Source organism: Podarcis bocagei (genome assembly GCF_964188305.1).
Source record: "Podarcis bocagei genome assembly, chromosome: 5".
Lineage (NCBI taxonomy): Eukaryota > Metazoa > Chordata > Lepidosauria > Squamata > Lacertidae > Podarcis > Podarcis bocagei.
The window spans coordinates 97,737,074-97,759,074 of NC_138129.1; the positions used below are offsets into that span (position 1 = coordinate 97,737,074).

The 22,001-nt window shown below is 47.7% G+C and overlaps 1 protein-coding gene and 1 long non-coding RNA gene across 3 annotated transcripts in view; one reads left to right on the forward strand and one right to left on the reverse strand.

The window, feature by feature from the left end:
• Positions 1-6,739, reverse strand: part of BRINP2 (BMP/retinoic acid inducible neural specific 2) — a 98,884-nt gene extending 92,145 nt beyond the window's left edge. The window contains exon 1 of one of the 2 annotated variants that reach the window (XM_081194372.1): positions 6,612-6,739. The gene's annotated coding sequence lies outside the window, so the exon portion shown is untranslated. Of the gene's footprint in view, positions 1-4,265; positions 4,285-6,611 lie in introns of those variants that run through there. The other variant, XM_081194373.1, reaches the window with a different exon arrangement.
• A 5,384-nt stretch (positions 6,740-12,123) lies between these two features.
• LOC308587148 overlaps positions 12,124-22,001 on the forward strand; it is a 283,237-nt gene continuing 273,359 nt past the window's right edge. The window contains exon 1 of the long non-coding RNA XR_014008232.1: positions 12,124-12,140. This is a non-coding gene — a long non-coding RNA (uncharacterized lncRNA). The remainder of the gene's footprint in view (positions 12,141-22,001) is intronic.

Genomic DNA, 22,001 nt, shown 5'->3' on the forward strand with positions numbered 1-22,001 from the left:
AGTCTTTGTCCCCCCTGCCTGCCTTCCCAGGGGCTTTTAAATCGCCCCGGACAGCGGAGAAGTCCTCCGCTGTCCCAGGGTTTTTTAAAATGCTGGGGGTGGGAAGAAAAGCCCTTGTCCCCCCCCCCCAGCCTTCAGAAGAGGTCCGGGGACAGACTGTCCCCGGACCTGGTCTGAAGGCGGTTTCCCTAGGAACGCATTAATTGATTTTCAATGCATTCCTATGGGAAACCGTGCATCGCAAGACGAAAAAACCGCAAGACGAAGAGACTTGCGGAACGAATTAATTTCGCCTTGCGAGGCACCACTGTAATGCAATAAACAGAGTTGTTTGCCACCTGCGTTATCTCACAAGCTTTGTTCACTATCTAGTGAATGACCCACAATATGAATTCTCTAAAGATTGAATGTTGATTAGCAGAAAATCCAATTACTTATCCTCACACTTGCATTTATTTTTTTAAGTTTACAAGGAGGCCAGAAAACCTTTTTTTAGCCTGAGGGTGACATTCCCTCATGGATAAAGTCCTGGAGGGGCACAGACCAGTGTTGGGTCAGGCCAAACTGTGGACACAGCAAGAAATGTAACTCTTATCTTTGTAGAGCAGGTTGCATTCCAGCTGTACGAAAACCAGGTGTTTCTGCAGAGGCCCTTTTGAGGAAGGGTCTTAGCTTAGTGGCGGAGCATCTGCCTAGAGGGACTCCTGCCTGAACCCCCAGCCACTCTGGGTGGCTTCCAGCAGAATATTAAAATACAATGATTCATCCAGTATTAAAAGCTTCCATGAAGAGGGCTGCCTTCTGATGTCTTCTAAAAGTCCGATAGTTGTTTATTTCTTTGACATCAGGTGGGAGGGCGTTCCACAGGGCAGGTGCCTCTACCAAAAAGGCCCTCTGCCTGGTTCCCTGAAACTTTGCTTCTTGCAGTGAGGGAACTGCCAGAAGGCCCTCAGCACTGGATCTCAGTGTCCGGGCAGAATGATGGGGGTGGAGACGCTCCTTCAGGTATACTGGGCCAGACACAATAGACAAAACTGAGCTAAAAAAACTGATTGTGCAAGGCAGCTTCCTATGTTGTCACGAGCCCCTATGAACAGGTAACTCCATCCTGGCAAATGAGGCACATCGTCGTCACAGTTCAAAGACTCAAATTTAGCCAAGCAAAAGCACTTGGGGAGGGTGGCAGAACCAAATTGGTGAGGATCATGGCTGGGTGGGGTGGGGGGTGGGCATGGCGTGGAGGGAGTCCCAAGAGTTGGCCTGGAGGATCACCCATGGTCCACAGGCCCAAGGTCCGCACCCATAGGAGAGCCTTAAAAAACTCCAGGGTTCAAAGTCAAGGGGCTACTTAAGATCATAATTACATTCCAACTGTAGAACACTTGACTATCCAGATTCTACATAGATTTCTATCCCTTTGTGCTCTTTACTGGAAGATGTCAAAGATATGGGATTCAAAACAAAGCATAAATAAAATGATCCCATGTAAAATTGGCAGTTGCACTTACTGTACACCTGACTGATTAATATCATTTCTATTAATTGCAGAACCCGAGTTCTCTTGATGCGTAATTTGACTGGGAGGTGGAAGGGAGTGCAATACGAACAGCCAGGTCTGTAGGGCAGTATTTTAATGATCTGCACATTTAAGCTCCTCTTTAACACTGTCCATTTTTCTGGTGTTCATGCGATAGAAGCACAATCCACGAGGGAGTTCTCCTGCACAAGCACCATTGTCCTGAGTGAGAATTACCTTGCATTGCTCCCATTCTGCTCGAGGAGAACTGTGCAGTAGAATTTCCACGTGGCTTGAGCTCCAAATCTGTAATACAATGTGTGTGTGTGTGTGTGTAACAATCTAGCAGCAGCATATTATTATTATTGACATTTTGGGCTGTCATTGTCAACCTGATTATGACTTTTAGACACCCTTGTACTATTATTATCCAGATTGCACCTTTCACAGCTGAGAAGCCCAGACTATTTAAGACTGACAAGAGACTGATGCTTACAAAAAGAGACATGTGCACACGCTACATTTTGCCAGAGGTACCACTGAAGGTGTGGGCAGACCCCACCCCACCCTGATGCTTCAGACCACAATCACCTATATCTCTCATCTACCTGTTAAGTCACAATTGCTATAATGAATTAAACGGTCCTATATACTGGACAGTGTTCTCAAAGCTACAAACATGAGTCTGTCCAAACTGCAGGAGGCAGTGGAAGACAGGAGTGCCTGGCGTGCTCTGGTCCATGGGGTCACAAAGAGTCGGACACGACTAAACGACTAAACAACAACAACAACAAATATACTGACTAAGCAGTTAATCTTTGAATGTATCCAAAACAAAGCCTTTGGATCTTGCTGAATGTGGCTCCCCACCTCTTGAAATCCAAAAATGCAGCCATCTGGTCCCTGTACCCAGAGAAGAGTAAGCACACTTTGGTGTAGTAATTCAGCAGACCTAAGCCATAAACTGCCTGGGAACAATTGGTGCACTTTTTTGTAGATTACAGATAGCTGAAAACTATTTGTTTCTCAATTCAAACTGAATGCATGCTATACGCTTATATCTTGGGGAAAATATTTTTGGAGTGTGTAAGAAAACCCATCCTTCAGTGCACCACTGTTTTTGCAAGAGCCCCCATTAAACATATGCATCTCTCCTTATTGGAGATACAGCAAGCAGCCTTTCTTTATAGGCATCTGTTGCATTTCCACATCTGGAGTGCCTGAATCATCCAATCAGGCCCAATGCAAGTCTGTCAGAATAGCCAACGCCCCAACAGAGGCTGCCATTGTAAAGGAGCAGTGAACCAATCAGAGATGCACCAGGCGGCTTAACTTGAGAACAAGAATTTGTATGGGAATGAATAACTATGGGGAAATAGGAATTTTGGCAGGTGCTGAATGTCATGCAAGGAGGAGAGGAGCCTTTCCACCCAGGGCTCTCCGTTCTACAAGGTTATCAAGGTATGGGGGTCCTCCTCCTCTTGCTTCTAACGCTGTGATAGAGGTCTGTGCAGTTTGCATGCTCTTGCAACTATCCTGAGAATTAGCTTTCCTTGTTGCACCAAGGTCAAAAATTAGCTTTCTTTGTTGCACCGAGGTCAAATGTGGCCCTTGGAACCAAACAAGTCCAACTGATGGTAACATCAGGCCCCAGTCCATCTATTTGGCAGATGAGACATTTGTCCCAGGTGCTGGATCAGCCAGCAGGTGATCAAGTGAGGAACAGCAGTCAGAAACTGTACAAGAGAAAGAGCCAGAGGGGGAATATCTGTGTTTGAGGATGGGTAATTGAAAAAGAAGGGGTGCATCACACAACATTACAAAGACCTCAGGCCTGTGCAGTTTGGGGAAAGAGGGCACCTACCCTCAGATAAATCAATGCTTTTGGGGCACAAGACCAGATTCAACAACGTATAAGGAATTCTCTGTCAAACTGGGAGGCTTTATTACTGTCTGTAAATGTTACACCGTCTCCAAAGCCATCATGGAAGCAGAGAAAACCATGAGAGAGTGGTCAGCTTTACTCTACCGCACACATAAAGTGTGTGTGATGAATAATCACATATGCTGCACTGTTGCAAGCCGTAGGTCATCCATCCTCAACTGCAAAGTGGCCAGTTATTTTTTATTTTATTTTATTTATTAAATTTGTATACTGTCCTTCACCCGTAGACCTCAGGGAGGTTTACAGCATAAAAATACAAGATAAATACACAAAATGCATAATATAAACTAGAATAAAAAGAAAAAAACACAAACCAACATCCCCCCCCCCCGCTATTAAGGAACAGGGAAGAATTTGCCAACTGATTTGGTCTTGGCAGACCCAGATGTGTACCCATTTTTCTCATGTCCTGACTATTTTTTGCAATATGAATACTTCAGTTATTTAGAGGGATTCGCCAACACCTGCAATACCTATAAACAAGGGATACCATTTATTTCACCAAAAAGGTAAACCGAAATCCTTGCTGAAAGTTTGTGCCTATATGAACCCTGGCATTAAACATTAAACACCCCTAACCTGATAACAGGCAGAACTGGTTTAATATCTGGTTTCCATCGCATATTGTTTTCCCCACCCCACTCTTTGCCTTTAACTCTAGATACACAATAGACCGAAGTCCAACACCTCCACCTGCATCTCCACGCTGAAAAACATCACCTGTTGAATATCTGCCTTATAGCTCATGCATGTTCAAAAGCTCTGGTGGGGGGGGGACAACGACAAAACAGGAACAAGACTTACTGCACTGTCTGCCACTCTCAGATACTTTCGGCTAGGGAAAGAAGCAGGCAGCCAAAATTTCTCCCTGACATCATCTGCCATCTTCTCTCCTCCCACTTCTCAGCTACGGGGCGTCAGAGCCCTTGCTTTGGGAGATCCTGGCTACCAGGGTATTTGAACTCTTTGCCCTCCCCTCCACCGGCAACAGCACAGGAGAGCTTTACAGCCACCCACCTCTCCTCCTTCCATTAAGCTCATACTTAACAGAATGCCTGGTCTGAAGGGAGGCAAAACAACCACTCCACACCACTGCAAGCACTTATGCTTAACAATAGCCTAATGAATTAATTGAAAATGCCCACTGGAGCTGACTAAACCCATGTCATTATATGTACTTTACTCTCATTTTACATTTATCCCCTCCGAAAGTAGAAGGATGCAAGCCACCTCCCTATTAAGCGAACACCAGGGCTCTGGGTTTAACAAAATGTGACCACTTCACACATTTTTAGATATACACCTAAGATGTTCTCAGTGCGCTGTCAAGTATTTATATCATCCAGGGGTACTCATCAGGGAACAGTTATTAGCCTCGTCTTCTTATTAAGTCTACACTTGGTGGCAAGCCCAGGTATGCCTAGTCTACATAATGTGTGAAATGATCCTTACATTACATGAAATAAGAGCTGCTGATCTGGTACTGAGCAAACCAATTAAGAAAGGAACTTACATGGAGTCCAGCGGCAAGCCCTGCCAAACACCATATGAATATCCACTTTAAAACGGATATTTCCCTGTAACCCACAAAGCTTGTATTCACATTGCCATGCCAACAACTTGAGCTTCTTTTTAAACAGACACAAAACAACTGATTTAAAACAAGAAAGAACCCTCCCATGTTCAGAATTTTAACATCAAGTGTGGCGACTTTATTGCTCTCTTATTCTCTGCCGACAACCAGAGAGGGCTAATGTGCAATGTTGGGTGTAAATTTAGTATGAGCAATAAAATATATACATTTCATCCAACTTGCTTATCAACTATGCTCACTGCTAGCCTGCAGAATGAATTGTTATCGATGGTCTCCACAACTGTGGCTTTCAGGAGGTGGCTGTTCTCAGGACAGAGGGGTATCTACTGAGATTAGACCCAGGATTTCCTCAGAACAGGGCGTCTGATCTTTTGGCATGGTGGAGGAGGGATACAAAAGATGGTTAAATCTGTAGAATCCAAGTGGTTTTACTTCCTTAGCAGAAAAGAAGGGGAGATTTCTTATTCTATCTGAAAGCAGATATTTCGGTGGATCCTATTTCGTCAACAAAGAGCACTGCAGGGTGGGTGAGCTGATGGGGAACGAAGATTCTGTCTTCTGAACTGAATTGGGAAGGGCTGATTTACATGGTATCTTAATACTGGGGAAGGAGATGGAATTAGCAGCCCTGAAACTTAGAATGTAGAACTCATGAATTGCATGTTGCCCCAGTTCAAGGGCTAACAACCAACCTTTCTGCCACTGCCCCTTCTGGGAGGGGGAAAAAAGTTAATTTCATTTGGCCAAACTTCCATTACAATTTGTTTGGGAGCTATAAAAATGGCCAAAACCCTCACCACAACGGAAGATGCTAGGGTTCAAGATTCACCTGTGGAAGCATCCCCCACCCTCAGGTCCTGACAGGTCCTGACCCATCACCCCAGGGGGGAAGATGGAGGCTGCAGCTACTTGGCCTGGTAATGGACATTCACGCTGCTCATGCTCACAAGCGCTCATGATTACAGGTGCCACGACTGAGCCTTCACATCTGGCTCTGAGCTCCGAGCGAAACGAAGTGCTTGCACCCTCCTTTCTTCCCTATGGCAAATAGGAATCGATCTTAGAATGGGGCTGGGGTGGATACCCCCCCCCCACAACACACAGATTCCCTGCCAGCTTCCACCCCCACCCCAATGGAAAACATGCCCTGCAGACACAGACCTGGCTGGGGATGGGTGCCAGCTAACCGGGTGCGGCAATTATCCGTGGACTCGATCCGCCGGCATGTCCCCCATCCTCCGCAGCCAACTGCGGCCCGATCCCCACCACGGCCGGATCCCCAGCCTCTCCCGGGAGCACTCGGACCACGCAGGTGCTGCTGCGCAAGACCCCTGCCAGCTGCCCCCCCCCTTGCTGGGGGCACCATCCCTGGGACTCCAAGACAGACAGGTGCGCCATCCCTAGGCACCCCACGCTGCCCGCCCCGACGGTGCCCAGGTCGCTTCCTCTGTCCCGCGCATTAGGTGCCCCCCGCCCCCGTGCCCTCTTTGCCCCCCGCCGGACCCAGCCCGCCCCGCCCCGGCGAAGGAGAGTTCGCAGGAACTTTGGAGACTTACCCCGCAGCGCTGGAGGGACGGCGAGGCGCAACTCCACGGCGCAATCCAGAGAGGCCGCCGACCGCGGGATCCCGGCGCCGCCGCCTGGCTCTCCTCCTCCTCCTCCTCACGGCCTTCCGGGAGAAGTTCGGCGCGACGGGCGGAGGCATCGACGGCGGCCGTGGGCAGCTGCCCCGCGAGGTCCTGGCCGGCGCAGGCTCCCCCGGGCCGCCGCGCGGGCGCTGCCCGTCCGCATCCCGGGCGGCGCGGCTCCCGCGGAGCGTCGGGGTTGCCTCCGGCAGAGAGCGGGAGAGGCGGGCGGGCGGGCGGGGACGGCGGAGCTGGGGCGGAGTGGCGGGGCAGCCGACGCCTGCCTGCCTTCCTTGGCTCCCTACCTGCTGCTTCCCTTCGGGCTCCGCGGGGGAGGAAGAAGGGGCCCCCGACTCGGGGAGGAGAAGGCGCCCGGCAAGCGGCAAGCCCCGGCCCCGCGGCGCGCCGCCGCCCCCCTGCCCATGCTGGGGCTCTGAGCGCGGCCGCGGCTCTTCCTGGACGCCGCCGAAGCTGCCGGCCCCTCGGAGCGCCTCACCTGCCGGCTCCCTCGCGGAAAGTGCCTCCCGGAGCACAAGGCGGCCGGCCTCCCTCCGCCGCCGCCCGCCTCGCTTGGAGGGATGCGGCTCTCGCAGCCAATGGGGTCCTCGCTCGGGCTCCCTGCGCGGCCCTGATTGGCCCGGGAGCCTCGCACCGGACGGGGGGGGGTTGGCCGTGGATCTCTCTCTCTCGAGCTGCGGCTCGGCTGCCCCTTCTTGCCGGGCGCGGCGGCGGAGAAGAACTTCTCGCTGCTCCTGCCGCCGCCGCCTTGTTTTGGAGCGAAGAGCTGCTCCGGCTGGGATAGGGCCGGCGGCGGAAGGGTTAAGTCTCGCCTGGCTCGACCGCAGAGGGATCAGAGAGGGGGGGGATTTGGGGTGCGGGGGGGCTGCTCTCTCGCAGTGGCGTAGCAACGGTTGTCAGCACCCGGGGCAAGGCAAGTAATTTGCGCCCCCTAACCCGTGGATTTGCTAACCCTAACCCCCAGATGTTGTTCCCGGTGCGGTCGGCCCCCCCTGCATCCCCCACGCTACGCCACTGCTCTCTCGGCCCCTCCTGCTGCTGCTCCTGAAATATCGAAACAGATTTGGCTTGGGAAAGGAGCCCGCCGTCGAGAGCAGAGAAGAGAGCAAACGCGAAGCATCAGCCAGACGGATCTTTGCAGGCAGGAGGAAAGCGAGGGCCAGGCGGCGAGAAACTGCTAAAAACCTCTAGCTCTCCAGGGAGAAAGAAGGGCATCGTTCGCTGGGCGGGGCTGTATTTTTTTAAATTTATTTTTGGGAGGGTGTTCCAGATGCAGCCTTGCTCTTGTTTGCAAGGGGCAGCCTACAATCAGGAAACCCAAGCACCCGAGAGAGAGAGCAGCGAAATGTAGCCCAAAGTACTGTGAACTTCCATTGGGAGAAGTTTGAGCACGTGCCTAACTCTCCCAGAGACATTAACGGGGCTTAAAATGGGTTAAAGTCGTCTGGACATGCCCACAGCATCTAACACAAATCCATGCCTCTCATCCTTTAGTGCACACATTCAGATGCTGCCCTTTCCAATACCTTTGTACATATACTTAATGGTCGCACATGTTCTAAAACCGCTGGGGTCCACAAAAGCACTACATTAAATACGCCTCACCACCACTTGTTGTGTGTAATATCAGGCAAGTCAGTTCCGGGGGCCTAATCCTGCCCGTCGGTTGGTTTAATCTAGCCCCTGTGGCAGTTTCTTTCCTGGGGTAAAATCTTTTTTAAAAAACTCAACAATTTTAATCCGTAAAAAAAAGGTTAACAACTTTGGTCGGCCCTCACGGCCTTTCACTTCATCAAATCTGGCCCTCTTTGTAAAAAGTTTTGACACCACTAAACCTCTTGTGGGTCTCCTTGATTTTGGCGTAGCACAGGAGCCAAATGGCTGAGGTGTGTGATCTGAAAGTCGCTGGTTCAAATCTTAACTCTGCCATGAGTTTACCAAGCTGGTGTTAGGCATGCTACTTGTTTGCAATATAAAAACATTTTCCAAGATCCCAGGATTGCAAATATGACCGTTGCAGGGGGCTGGACTAGGAGCAGTGGCGTAGCGTGGGGGGTGCAGGGGGGGCCGGCCGCACCGGGCGCAACATCTGGGGGTTAGGGTTAGGGGACGCAAATCCACGGGTTAGGGGGCGCAAATCCACGGGTTAGGGGGCACAAATTACTTGCCTTGCCCCGGGTGCTGACAACCCACGCTACGCCACTGACTAGGAGGCCCTTGATATCCCTTCTAACTCTACAATTCTACAATTCCTTAATTTGCAGTATGGGGTCTACCCTACAGGGTTGTTGGTTTTTTAAAAAGTTTTTATTAACAATTTCAACATAACAAATTATCAAAACATATCATATTCATTATTTTCCCCCCTTTCCCCCCCTTTCCCCCTTCAAACCCTCCCTCCCCCCCCCAGACTTCCCTCAGCTCCTCTCTCTGATTTCTCAGCACATATTATTCTCTGCATGTTATAAAATTATACATATCCTTACATTATCTATCTACCATGTTATCAACTAATAAATTTGTGTATGTTTATTCAAAACCTGCCAATTCATTTTGTTGTCTTTTTAGATAAATTGTAAAAAGCTCCCATTCTTCCTTAAAGTCGCAGTTGTCCTTGTACCGCAGTTTGTATGTCAATTTAGCCAGCTCTGTGTAGCTCATCAATTTTTCTTGCTACACTTCTTTCATTGGGATTTCCTCATTCATCCACCCTTGTGCTATCAAGACTCTCAGTGGCGTAGCGTGGGGGGGTGCCAGGGGTGCCGGCCGCACCGGGCGCAACATCTGGGGGGGCGCGAGTCCAGAGGGAAGGGACAAGTTCCTTCCTCCGCCGGGCTCTCCGCCGCCACCGCCAGCCTTGCGCCCTAGCGCGCGCGCCCCCCGCCGTCGCTGTGGCTGCGCTCCGCTCACTGCTCGCAGGAGGAGCAGCCGCTGCAGCAGCGCCGCCGCCGCCACCGACGCCTGGCCGGGCACGGGCAGCCTCTGCACCCTGCCGCCGCCGCCATCCCCTCGGCCCAGCCACAGGCGGCGGCTGCTTCTGCCTCCATCCTCCTCCGGGCAAGCAGCGTTGTTTGCGCGGCAGCGCCAGCGGCAACTCGCAGGTTAGGGGTTGGGGGGGGTGCAAATTACTTGCCTTGCCCCAGGTTAGGGGGCGCAAATTACTTGCGTTGCCCCGGGTGCTGACAACTCACGCTACGCCGCTGAAGACTCTTGCCACTGTTGTAGGATACATAAATAAGCTCTTTGTTTTTCTTGGCAGGTCTTGTCCTACCCTACAGGGTTGCTGAGTCTGTGACATAATATGTGAGCACGAGACTCTTAATCTTAGGGTGGTGGGTTTGAGCCCTATGTTGGGCAAAAGATTCCTGCTTTGCAGGGGTGGACTAGATGACCCTAGTGGTCCCTTCCAACTCTGTAATTCTATGATTGTTGTAATCTTGGGTCGGTGGTTGTGTGCAGTTGGAGAGTGCGGTTTAATGGATCCAGGAGACTGATGGAACAGTCTTAACAAAGTTGCCAAGTATCTCCTTTGCCAGAGAAATTTCAAAGTAAAAAAGCCCACAATGAATAGGAAATAGGGACACAAAAACAGGATGGCTTTCTCCCGTGAAGGCTGAAAAATAGGAACTTTGTGGCAAGGGGCGGGGGAGGGGACACCAACAGCTCTTTAATTGGGGAGAATCATAAGCCCTTTTTATGGCAGAGGAAGAGAACTTTCACTAGTGGGAAAACGTAGCCTCCTTCCCGAATCAGTATTTCCTACATTAATTCAATCCTTTAATTTTTGAAGGGTATTTTCAAGGCTATGGTTGCCTGCGCTTCTAAAAACTCAGAATCCTGTGGGGAGAGAGGAACCGTACCAAGCCGGGAGAGGCCTGGTGGCAGAAATGGGTACATTATATGCTAGCTTATGCAAATGTGGAATACCCAAGATTACTTTAGAAGCTGTTTATTCAGACTTTGTTTATCTGAGATTATTGTGCTTGTATCCCAGCCTCCCTCCAAAGAACCCAGGACTTCACGCAATGGTTCATATCTCGCCCCCCTCCATGCAGACACAACTGCCCTGTGAGGTAGGCTCAGTGAGGGGAATGGAGAGTAGCAGGACTATGGTCAGGTCAGCCAGTGATTTGGGCATGGGTCTCTCTGACCCAAGCCACACAGTGGGCAAGGCTCAGCCTCAGCCCCATCGCCACCCTCTCTCTTTCTTCTTGCTGCAACCTCTAAGTCCACCAGGACAAGAGAAGTCAGATTCAAAACAGTGGCTCAGGATTGGGGGGAAATATACACTTCAGAAGGGACGCAGGTGGCGCTGTGGCTAAACCACAGAGCCTAGGACTTGCCGATCAGAAGGTCAGCGGTTCGAATCCCCGCGACGGGGTGAGCTCCCGTTGCTTGGTCCCTGCTCCTGCCAACCTAGCAGTTCGAAAGCACGTCAAAGTGCAAGTAGATAAATAGGTACCACTCCAGTGGGAAGGTAAACGGCGTTTCTGTGCGCTGCTCTGGTTCGCCAGAAGCGGCTTAGTCATGCTGGCCACATGACCCAGAAGCTGTACGCCGGCTCCCTCGGCCAATAAAGCGAGATGAGCGCTGCAACCCCAGAGTCGGTCATGACTGGACCTAATGGTCCCTTTACCTTTTATACACTTCAGAATATGGATCGTGGCACCTCTAAATGGGGGTTGCAACCCTTCAGCACCAATGGCCATGCTTTCAATTTTGAGAGAGTGCTGTGGGTGCCGGTCACGGTACGATTGTCATGGAAAGCATGTCACAACACAACATGGATGCTGTCAAGGGCATTGCGTAACACAAAACTAGAGAGAGTGCTATCAAGGTGAAGCTATCCTCATAATTATATTTCCATACTATAGAAGGCTTAACACAAATTCTTGGATTTCTGCCTGCTATGCAGCTGTTAAAGGCACAAGAAACCTCTTTCCTTCAATGCCAACTCTAAAACAAAGCCTAGGCTGCCATCCTGTACCCACTTACCTGGGAGTAAGCCTCATTAAACACAAATAAACTTCCTTTAAAGTAGATGTGTGTACCATTGTAATGTATGTTAACTATATGGTGAATTCTTAATGTGTTCTGCACAGCAGGAGACATGCCTAAGGTTCTTTGCAAAGTTTTCACACTTTCATGGGGATGGGGGGGGGTCTTTAAAATCCACCTACACTTACTGCATAATAGTAGTATTTACAGAAATAACTCCTAAGGGTGTTCTTTATCCCAGATGAACCCATCACAGGAAGGATGAATCCTGGTTGCTAGGGGGAAAGAAAGAGCAAACTAAGGAGATTCCAGGGATGGGGAAACAAGTTAGAAGCAATAGGAATCTAAGTTGGGGTGCACTAAGGGGGGTTAGGAGGCAGAAGTTCTTTAGGGCCCCAGGGACCCCTATTGCCTGGTGTTCAAATGCTTGGGTACCCAAGGAAGGTCTTCAGGGGCACCAGGTTGGGGACTAGAGAGACTTGAGCTGCTTCCTGAGCAGTCATATTTTGGGGCGGGATTCAGTTAAAGGTAGAGGGACCCCTGACCATGAGGTCCAGTCGTGGCCGACTCTGTGGTTGCAGCGGTCATCTCGCTCTATTGGCTGAGGGAGCCGGCGTACAGCTTCTGGGTCATGTGGCCAGCATGACTAAGCCACTTCTGGCGAACCAGAGCAGCGCACGGAAACGCCATTTACCTTCCCGCCGGAGTGGTACCTATTTATCTACTTGCACTGGCGTGCTTTCGAACTGCTAGGTTGGCAGGACTGGGACCGAGGAATAGGAGCTCACCCCGTCACGGGGATTTGAACTGCCAACCTTCTGATTGGCAAGCCCTAGGCTCTGTGGTTTAGACCACAGTGCATACCAGCAAATTCAGGTTGCCCACTTGGAGCAAACACCTGCCCTGCCCCCCCCCCCACTGGATTTTTTTGTGATGGGGAAATACTTTGGAAAGTGTGGGATAGCTCTTGTTTGATACAACACCATAAAACTTTCCTGCACACAAATCAGAACAGGCGCTCGGTGAACAGATTGTATGGAAGCAGGCCTTGCATCTTAAAAATAACAGCTGTCGTAGAAGCCAATTCCTAGGGTCCGTGGGGACTTTGGTTCCCACAATAAAACATTTGAGGGGGCCGGGCCCCCAAATAGTTGATGGGCATTCCCATTCAAATGTTGTGTGTGCACTGCATCATGTGATTGATTATGTGGGGTGGGCCTTACCTGGGCCCCCCACAATATTTTATTAAAGTTGGCACCCCTGACATCTATAGTTCTATAGTGCCAGAACTCCACACACACACACCCCCCAAATGGATACAGACCTAAATAAATGTTCCCTTGTTCCCCATTGTTGGTCACTAGCAGAGCATGAAGGGGCTATTGCTGCATTTTTCAGATAAAGAGCATGATAACAACATTTTCCTGTAGAGGTGAGAGAAGAGCCCCTCAGTGTTGTTATTTTAGGGTCAGTTAACAACTGAAAGGCCTTGGGCCAAGTTTGGCCTCCTGGGAAGCAATATTTGGCTCCTCAAGTTGTCAACCTAAAGGTAAAAGGCATAAGGGGACATTCTGTAGCAACAGAATTGCTTTCAGAATACTTTAGGGTGGGAGGGCATTGAGACCCTGCCTATTACCCCTCATTCTCTTTTCAAAGGCTGGTAAAACACCATCACAGCCCCGGTCTTAGAATGTCAAAAATGGCACAACAAAATCTCCCTGTTTCCCCCTTTCTTTCTCAAATGTAAGAGGAAGAAGAAGCTAAGATATCAACTTGAGCAGAGGGAGGTGAGAAGAGCGCTTTGATTCTGCCTGGGAAGCAAAGGACAGTGGTAAAGATTAAGGCTTTGGAAGGTCTGGGAACAGAAACGATTCGGAGATTTAGGGGACATCAAAGAATTAAACATTAGGATTAGCCAAGTGGCTCATGGGAACCAGATGTTCAGAATGTAAGGGAAAGGACGAAAAGTTTTGGCTACATGCTCTGTTTTTCCTTTCTTCCCCACACCTCCTCCTTTTGCTTCTGACCTTGACTTCTTACAAAGCAAAGCTGCCCACTGATATAAACAGAAATCTGTAAACCGTGGGGAGTTTTGGGTTGTTGGCTGTTGGCTTTTGTCTTGTTTTTTTAAAAAAAGAAGGAAATTCAGGGTTAGTTGGTAGTTTTTGGATTTGAAAATGGGAAAGGGAGGACCAGGACATACTCTTTGAGACCTATTTCCAAATACATATGCGAAGGCCTCCAAAATGCTACTGAGGATCACTATAGATGGTGACAGCAGCCACGAAATTAAAAGACCTCTGCTTCTTGGGAGAAAAGCAATGACAAACCTAGACAGCATCTTAAAAAGCAGAGACATCACCTTGCCAACAAAGGTCCGTATAGTAAAAGCTATGGTTTTCCCAGTAGTGATGTATGGAAGTGAGAGCTGGACCATAAAGAAGGCTGATCGCCAAAGAATTGATGCTTTTGAATTCTGGTGCTGGAGGAGACTCTTGAGAGTCCCATGGACTGCAAGAAGAACAAACCTCTCCATTCTTAAGGAAATCAGCCCTGAGTTCTCACTGGAAGGACAGATCCTGAAGCTGAGGCTCCAATACTTTGGCCACCTCATGAGAAGAGAAGACTCCCTGGAAAAGACCCTGATGTTGGGAAAGATGGAGGGCACAAGGAGAAGGGGACGACAGAGGACGAGATGGTTGGATAGTGTTCTCCAAGCTACCAGCATGAGTTTGACCAAACTGCGGGAGGCAGTGGAAGACAGGAGTGCCTGGCGTGCTCTGGTCCAGGGGGTCACGAAGAGTCGGACACGACTAAACAACTAAACAACAACAAGATTAGTCTATACAAGTGTGGGAACGAAGCAGTGATGAAAGAGGGCAGACCACACAGCTCTTGCCAGTTGCTGGGCAATTCACATCCACATCCCTCTCTGAGCTTAGAATACCTAGTAACACTTCAGCGGGTGTGCCAGGGGGAAAGAGATCAGTCAATTTAATGGGGGGAAGTTATCCATTATCTGAATAACTGGGAGGTTCCCCTAGGCCAAGACCAAAGAGGCAATGTGAGGTGACTGTCTCAGGTGGCAGGATCCACATGGGCAGCAGAGCCGGATTGAGATCTTGATTCCCCTTCTTCTCTGGTGAGGAACATGGAGTGGGTGACACCATTTTGTGGTTCTCCTCAGGTGCCCTGCCCTCGACTCCTTTACTAGGGCCTAGAGGAGCTCTGGGTGATGTGGAACCCAAGCCCCACACTGTCGATATTGTACATCTTTGGGGAATGGGAGTAGAACTTTCTGGTCCAACCTAAGGTGAGATTTACTTTGCCTTTAGCTTACAATGCAAGGCTTTATATATGGAAGATAGTTCTATTAGCTACCACTAACCTTGAGAGCTAAATGGAACTTCCATGCTCAAGAGGCACACACCGTGGAACCCTAGGAAATAGCAACAGTGAGAAATCTACACCTCAAAATCTAAATTTCAAAAGCTGGCCAGATCCCAAATTCATAAGAAATGTTGACTCTTATTTTGCACCCCATCCCCTAATGAAACAGATCCAGCAATGCTTAAATTGTGGGATGTAAACACAGGAGCAGTCAATGACAACATTCCTAGAGTGTACATGTTAGAAACATGGGGAGGGATGTCTGTCCAGCAAGCAGGTAAACTTCCTGGGGACGGACTTCCTCCACATGTGACCAGAGGTGGGTGTGGCCTCACCTGTGCAGGTAATGACAAAAAGCACAGGGCAGGCAGCCATCTCTCTCTCTCTCTGCCATCACCTTTCGAAGAAGCAGGATGCCCTCTTGGCTCTCAGCCAAGAGAGGAGAGGCCTATCTTCCTATAAGATAGATTCTAAGTGTATTTTACCTTTTTTAAGCCTGTCTGCCGTCTGGGATCATATTGTGAACAGATCGTGAGTAAACTCTTTTATACTTTTATAAAGACTGTGTTGTGTCTTGTATTTTAAGAGGGAACAAAGGGGAAATTACCAGAGTAATTATTATAGAGGTTCTAGCGAACCTGTGCACACGTTACCGTTGCGAACAAAAGGGGAATGTCTATAAACTCTGCTGATATTTTGGGAACTTGCTAGCACAAGTTGGACAAGGATATAATTAGTCAATATATCCTCTCCTGCACCCCAGAACATTCCCACAAAGGGTTATGGGCCCAGTATTGCATATTTCTGCGTATTTTTGAAGGATTGCATTGGATTGTGATTTTGAGTTGAGTAGTATTTTTCTGAGTTAACTTCCTGGTAAGCACATGGTCCTTTGTTCCATTGTGCAGTGGGGATTAAGCAACCCCCCCCCTTCCCTCAGAGTTCACAGTGACCCAAGGCAGTGAAGAATTGTTTTGCATTTTGAGATTTTTGAGATTTTGATTTTAAAATTTTGAGAAATTTTGAAATTTTGAAGAATTTTCAAATTTTGGATTTTAAGATGGCTAGAGCAGCTTTTGATAGTGATGCAAAGCTAGGAATGCCTGTGCTGAATGAGTACAATTTCATGCACTGGAAGCAGCGCTTGATAGCATGTTTAGATTATAAGCATATTTTGGAAGCTTTAAAGCCTCAGCCTACAGGATCGTCTGAGGAGGATTTAGCCAAGATAAGTGCTTGGAAACGCATGAACAGCGAAGCTAGACACATAATTTTGAGTGGACTTCGTGATGAGCAGCTATCATTAATAAATAGTACAGATGATGCATCTCAAATCTTAAGAGATATTGAGCGCGTGTATGGAGAATCTAGCATAAACAGCTTCAGAAACTTGGTGTGTAAATTAACCAGATTGAGGATGAATTCAAAAGAGGAATTCACAGAGCACATCAACAAGTTTACTGAGATTATTCAAAGAATTGATCTGACTCCCAAAGCTTTTGATGAGGATACAAAGATAGCATTTTTGTTATCATCACTTGGACCACGTTTTAGCGCATTTGTAAGTTTGATGGCTCATAGACAAGGTCTGACTTTTAAAGACTTGATTGGTTATTTAAAAGAAGAATGCAGAGATAGAGCTGAATCTCCAGTGAGAAATGCTAGAAGCAAGGACAGCAGTTATGCATCTAGGCAATGTACAAAGTCCAAAGAGATGCCTAAGAAAGTGATTTGCTTTAATTGTAACAAAGAAGGACACATTGCAAAGAACTGCAGAGCTCCTAAGGCAAAGAAACACCACCCCTTTCAGCCAAAAGGGGAAAAGAAGGGGAAATGTGAATGCACATGGTTACTGCAAGAAAGGAATTTAACTGTCCAGAATTGTGAAAATAAACGTAATAAATGGATTTTAGATTCAGGTGCCAGTTCACATTTTTCATATAAAAAGGACTATTTTAATGAGATTAATGAAATAAATGATGAAGAAGGATCTGAAATTGAGATTGCAGATGGCAACATTGTTAAAGCAAAAGGTGCAGGTTCCATGAGCCTGAAATGCAATATAAACAATGAATGCATTGAGAACACAATCTCTAGAGTTTTGTACGTTCCAGAGCTGAGCTGCAATTTAATCAGCGTGTCCACTTTGGACAAGAAAGGTTTCCAGATCACATTTGGAAATGGAGAATGTAAAGTGACTAGAAATGGCAAAGTGTTTGCTCAAGTAAAGCTAATAAATGGTGTATATGAGCTTGATCTTTCAGAGAACCAGTCTGCAAAAGTGGCACATTCCAGCCAGAAGGATGAGGCAGATCTGGACCTATGGCACAGAAGGCTTGGACACAAGGACACCAACGTCATTCTGGATCTACAGAAAAGAAATCTTGTAAGAGGTTTGCAGGTAAAGCAGAGCAACAAAGCTCCAGCAAAGTGCATAAGCTGTATTACTGAGAAGGCTATAAAACCTTCATTTCCACGTTGTGCAGAACAAAGAAGCAACAAAGTGCTTGACATAGTGCACACTGACATATGTGGACCCATGAATGTTCCCTCACTGGGAAAGAATAGATATATTTTAATATTTCTGGATGACTTTTCAAGATTTTGTGTTGTATATTTCCTCAAAGAGAAGAGTGAGACAGTGGAGAAGCTCCAGGAATACATTGCCATGGTCAAGAATAAATTCCAGAGAGCTCCAGCTGTGTTAATGAGCGACAATGGAGGTGAGTACTGCTCCAATGAAATGCAGGCTCTCCTGGCCAAGGAAGGAATTGCACATGTAACCACAATTCCTTACACACCACAGCAGAATGCCATAGCTGAGAGAAAGTTTAGGTCCATTATGGACATGACAAGGTGCATGCTAAAGGATGCACGTTTGCCACAAAAGCTATGGGCCGAAGGAGTATACACGTCGGTCTATTTGCAGAATAGACTGCCAACTAAAGGTGCAGAGCGCACACCATTTGAACTTTGGCATGGGAAAGCTCCCAATCTGTCGCACATACGTGTGTTTGGAAGTCCGTGTTACTTCCACGTGCCCAAGGAACACAGACACAAGCTTGACTCCAGGGCAAAAGCAGGTATCCTTGTGGGATATGCTTCTGGAGGCAAAGGATACAGAATTATGGACTTACAAACTGGTAAGACAAATGCATACCATGCGGTTTATTTTGATGAATATGGAAAAGTAGACACTAAGAACACTGTTGTGGATTCTTCAGATGAGTCGGAAAGGACTCAAGAGTTTGTATGTTTCCCTTTTGAGACCCCACAAAGTAATTATCTGCCTTCGAGTGTTACAGCGCCCCCTACAGGCGACGCACCAGAAGACGCAGAGGACCAGAACCCTGGCGGCACCAGAGACGAAGATGAGGACTCAGATGGGGACATGCCTGCGTTGGAGGAGGATGAGGAAGCTGATGCGGTCGCACAACCAGAGGTCAGGATCTCATCCAGAACCAACAAAGGTGTCCCACCAGTACGGTTGTCCTACCTTGCAGGGTCGGCGTTTCCACAGGAACCTTCCACTTGGGAAGAGATACAGGAGATGCCAGCTGCAGAAGCCAGTCTCTGGAGGAAGGCCGCGCAGGAGGAGATGGATGCACTGCATCAGAACAAGACCTGGACACTCACTGAGCTGCCTCCCGGTAAGAAGGCCATTGGCAGTAAATGGGTTTTCAAGGTTAAGAAGGGGTCAGAAGGAGAAGTGCAGCACTACAAAGCTAGACTTGTGGCACAGGGATTTTCACAGCGTTTTGGTGAAGACTATGATGAAGTTTTTGCACCAACTGTGAGGTACAGCAGCGTAAGAATGCTTTTAAGCATTGCAGCCTCCAAGAAAATGAGGGTGAAACACATAGACATTGCTACCGCTTTTCTACATGGGCAGATTTCAGAGGAAATTTATATGAAACAGCCTAAAGGTTTTGTAAAACCACATGAGGCACATTTAGTGTGCAAACTGCAGAAAGGACTTTATGGACTTAAACAGGCTGCCAGAGCCTGGAACCAGAAGTTGCATAAAATGTTGACGCAACTTGGGTACAAGCAAGGCGACGCTGACAAGTGCTTGTACAGTAAGTCAAATAATGGACAATTCTCATATATCCTAGCATTTGTTGATGACCTGATTATTGCCACAGCAAGTGAGAAAGACTATACACAGATAGTAAAACACCTTAGCAAGGAGGTGGAGGTCAAGGAGCTAGGAGATGTCCAGTACTACCTCGGGATCCAGGTGGAAAGAGAAGAGGACGGCTCATTTCTTCTCAGCCAAAGACAGAAGATCCACGAGCTAGTTGAGCACATGCAGATGCAAGACGCACATCCAGTTGCTACACCGATGGCTACTGACTTCCTGAAGAATCAGCAGGATTCGAAGCAGTTGCCAGACAACAATGACTACAGGTCGGCGATTGGTAAACTTTTGTATTTAGTTACCACATGTAGACCTGACTTAGCTAATGCTGTGGGGATTCTTAGCAGAAAAGTTAATTCTCCCACTGAGCATGATTGGGCAGGTGTAAAGAGGGTGGTGCGATATTTGAAGGGTACCATGAATTGTAAATTAAGGTTACCAGCCGTCAGAGACCCTAAGTTGGTTGGGTATACTGATGCTGATTGGGCTGGGGATAATGCTGACTATAAATCAACAAGTGGTCATGTTTTTATGTTTGGGGATGGACCTGTTTCATGGGGCAGTTATAAACAGATCTGTGTAGCATTATCTTCCACAGAATCAGAATACGCTGCAGCAACAGAAGCCTGCAGAGAGATCGCCTGGCTTGATCAACTCATAAAGGACTTTGGGTTGGTGAGAAAAGAGCCTGTCAGCTTGCTAGAGGACAATCAAAGTTGCCTGAAGCTGACGCAGAGTGAGAAGTTCCTGGCCAGAACAAAACACATTGGGGTGTACCACTACATACGCCAGATGATCCAGGATGGACTTGTGGAGCTATCCTACTGCAGCACCCAAGAGATGACTGCTGACATCCTGACAAAACCCCTACCAAGAGAGAGTTTCCAGAATCTACGTGTCAAGCTGGGACTCTGGGTGGTTGAATAAAGTTGTTTATGTTTTGTATATGTTGTATTGCCTGAGAAGGGGTATGTGGGATGTAAACACAGGAGCAGTCAATGACAACATTCCTAGAGTGTACATGTTAGAAACATGGGGAGGGATGTCTGTCCAGCAAGCAGGTAAACTTCCTGGGGACGGACTTCCTCCACATGTGACCAGAGGTGGGTGTGGCCTCACCTGTGCAGGTAATGACAAAAAGCACAGGGCAGGCAGCCATCTCTCTCTCTCTGCCATCACCTTTCGAAGAAGCAGGATGCCCTCTTGGCTCTCAGCCAAGAGAGGAGAGGCCTATCTTCCTATAAGATAGATTCTAAGTGTATTTTACCTTTTTTAAGCCTTTCTGCCGTCTGGGATCATATTGTGAACAGATCGTGAGTAAACTCTTTTATACTTTTATAAAGACTGTGTTGTGTCTTGTATTTTAAGAGGGAACAAAGGGGAAATTACCAGAGTAATTATTATAGAGGTTCTAGCGAACCTGTGCACACGTTACCGTTGCGAACAAAAGGGGAATGTCTATAAACTCTGCTGATATTTTGGGAACTTGCTAGCACAAGTTGGACAAGGATATAATTAGTCAATATATCCTCTCCTGCACCCCAGAACATTCCCACATAAATTACATGTAGACAAGGTGTCAGTCACAGTGGCAGGCCTTGTTGGCTCTCACCAATTCAGATAGCAGTAATTAATTTATAACATAGATGCTTCTGGAGGGTAAAAGTAAAGACAGAAAGAAAGGATGTGTCAGGAAATAACTTTTTCTTTATGACAACAATTGAACAGGCATTCTTCATCCTCCTGTGCCTACAAGGGCTTCTCCTTATTTGGTGAAGAAAATGACTAATGTAGCAGAGTTGATGACCTTGGCTATGTTGACACCTCCAGGCTGAGTACAGGGGATGACCAATTGTTAAGAGAGCATCTTCTGCCTATTGAGCCAGAGTTGCTTGTTGACCTTGGTGCAGGCACAGTTCTGTCTGAATTGTTTAATTGTAGCCTCAGTGTTTTAAAGGCACCTGAAGAATGACCCAATGCACAATGCCTGATGCATTAACCTTCCTCATACATAGAACAATTGATAACCTCTTTGTTATCTTCATTGCTCACCAGTTTGCCTACATCCTTCTTAAGAATTATGTATGTGGCTCCTGTCTTCCTGACCATTTACTGCACTGGCCAGGGCTGATGGGGCTACAGGCTGTGTGTGTGTGTGCGCATGCACGCGCGCATGGTGGGGAGAGCCTGGTTGTTGTAATGTATTCTTTCATTTCTTACGATTATTCTGTTATTGTAATTAAATTATCTCTTCGGTTTCTGCCAATATATGGGAGAGTTCTGTCCAAGGGGTGCACTGGTGGTTCTACACACCAGCCAGGCTTGCCCATATCTTGGGTCTAGAATCAGACAGCTGCTGGGAGAGCTGTCCAGATGTGGACACTTATTGGTCTGTGTTCTGAGGTGGACACCTTGCTTCTGTTTTCTGGGTCTGAGTGCTGGGGGAACATACTACCCCACTAGCATTGGTTGCAAGCACCCCATGGCCATTTTGCTTCTTAATGATTTTATGTTGTGTCTTTGTAAGGTTCTCTTTCGATGTGTGCTTTTTTGTCCTGATGATCTTTTTAGACATACTGTACATGTTATATGAATATATATAATATTCTGAGAATTGCTTTGAGCACAAAGTATTTGTGGAAAATGCAGTATATAAATAAACTGAGTTTGCCCACATAATCAAAAATCGAACAATTATTCTGAATGTTATCTAGCTTGCGCCATATTGCAAACAAAGAAAAGTGGGCAGACACTTACAGCAAATTCACCCCCCA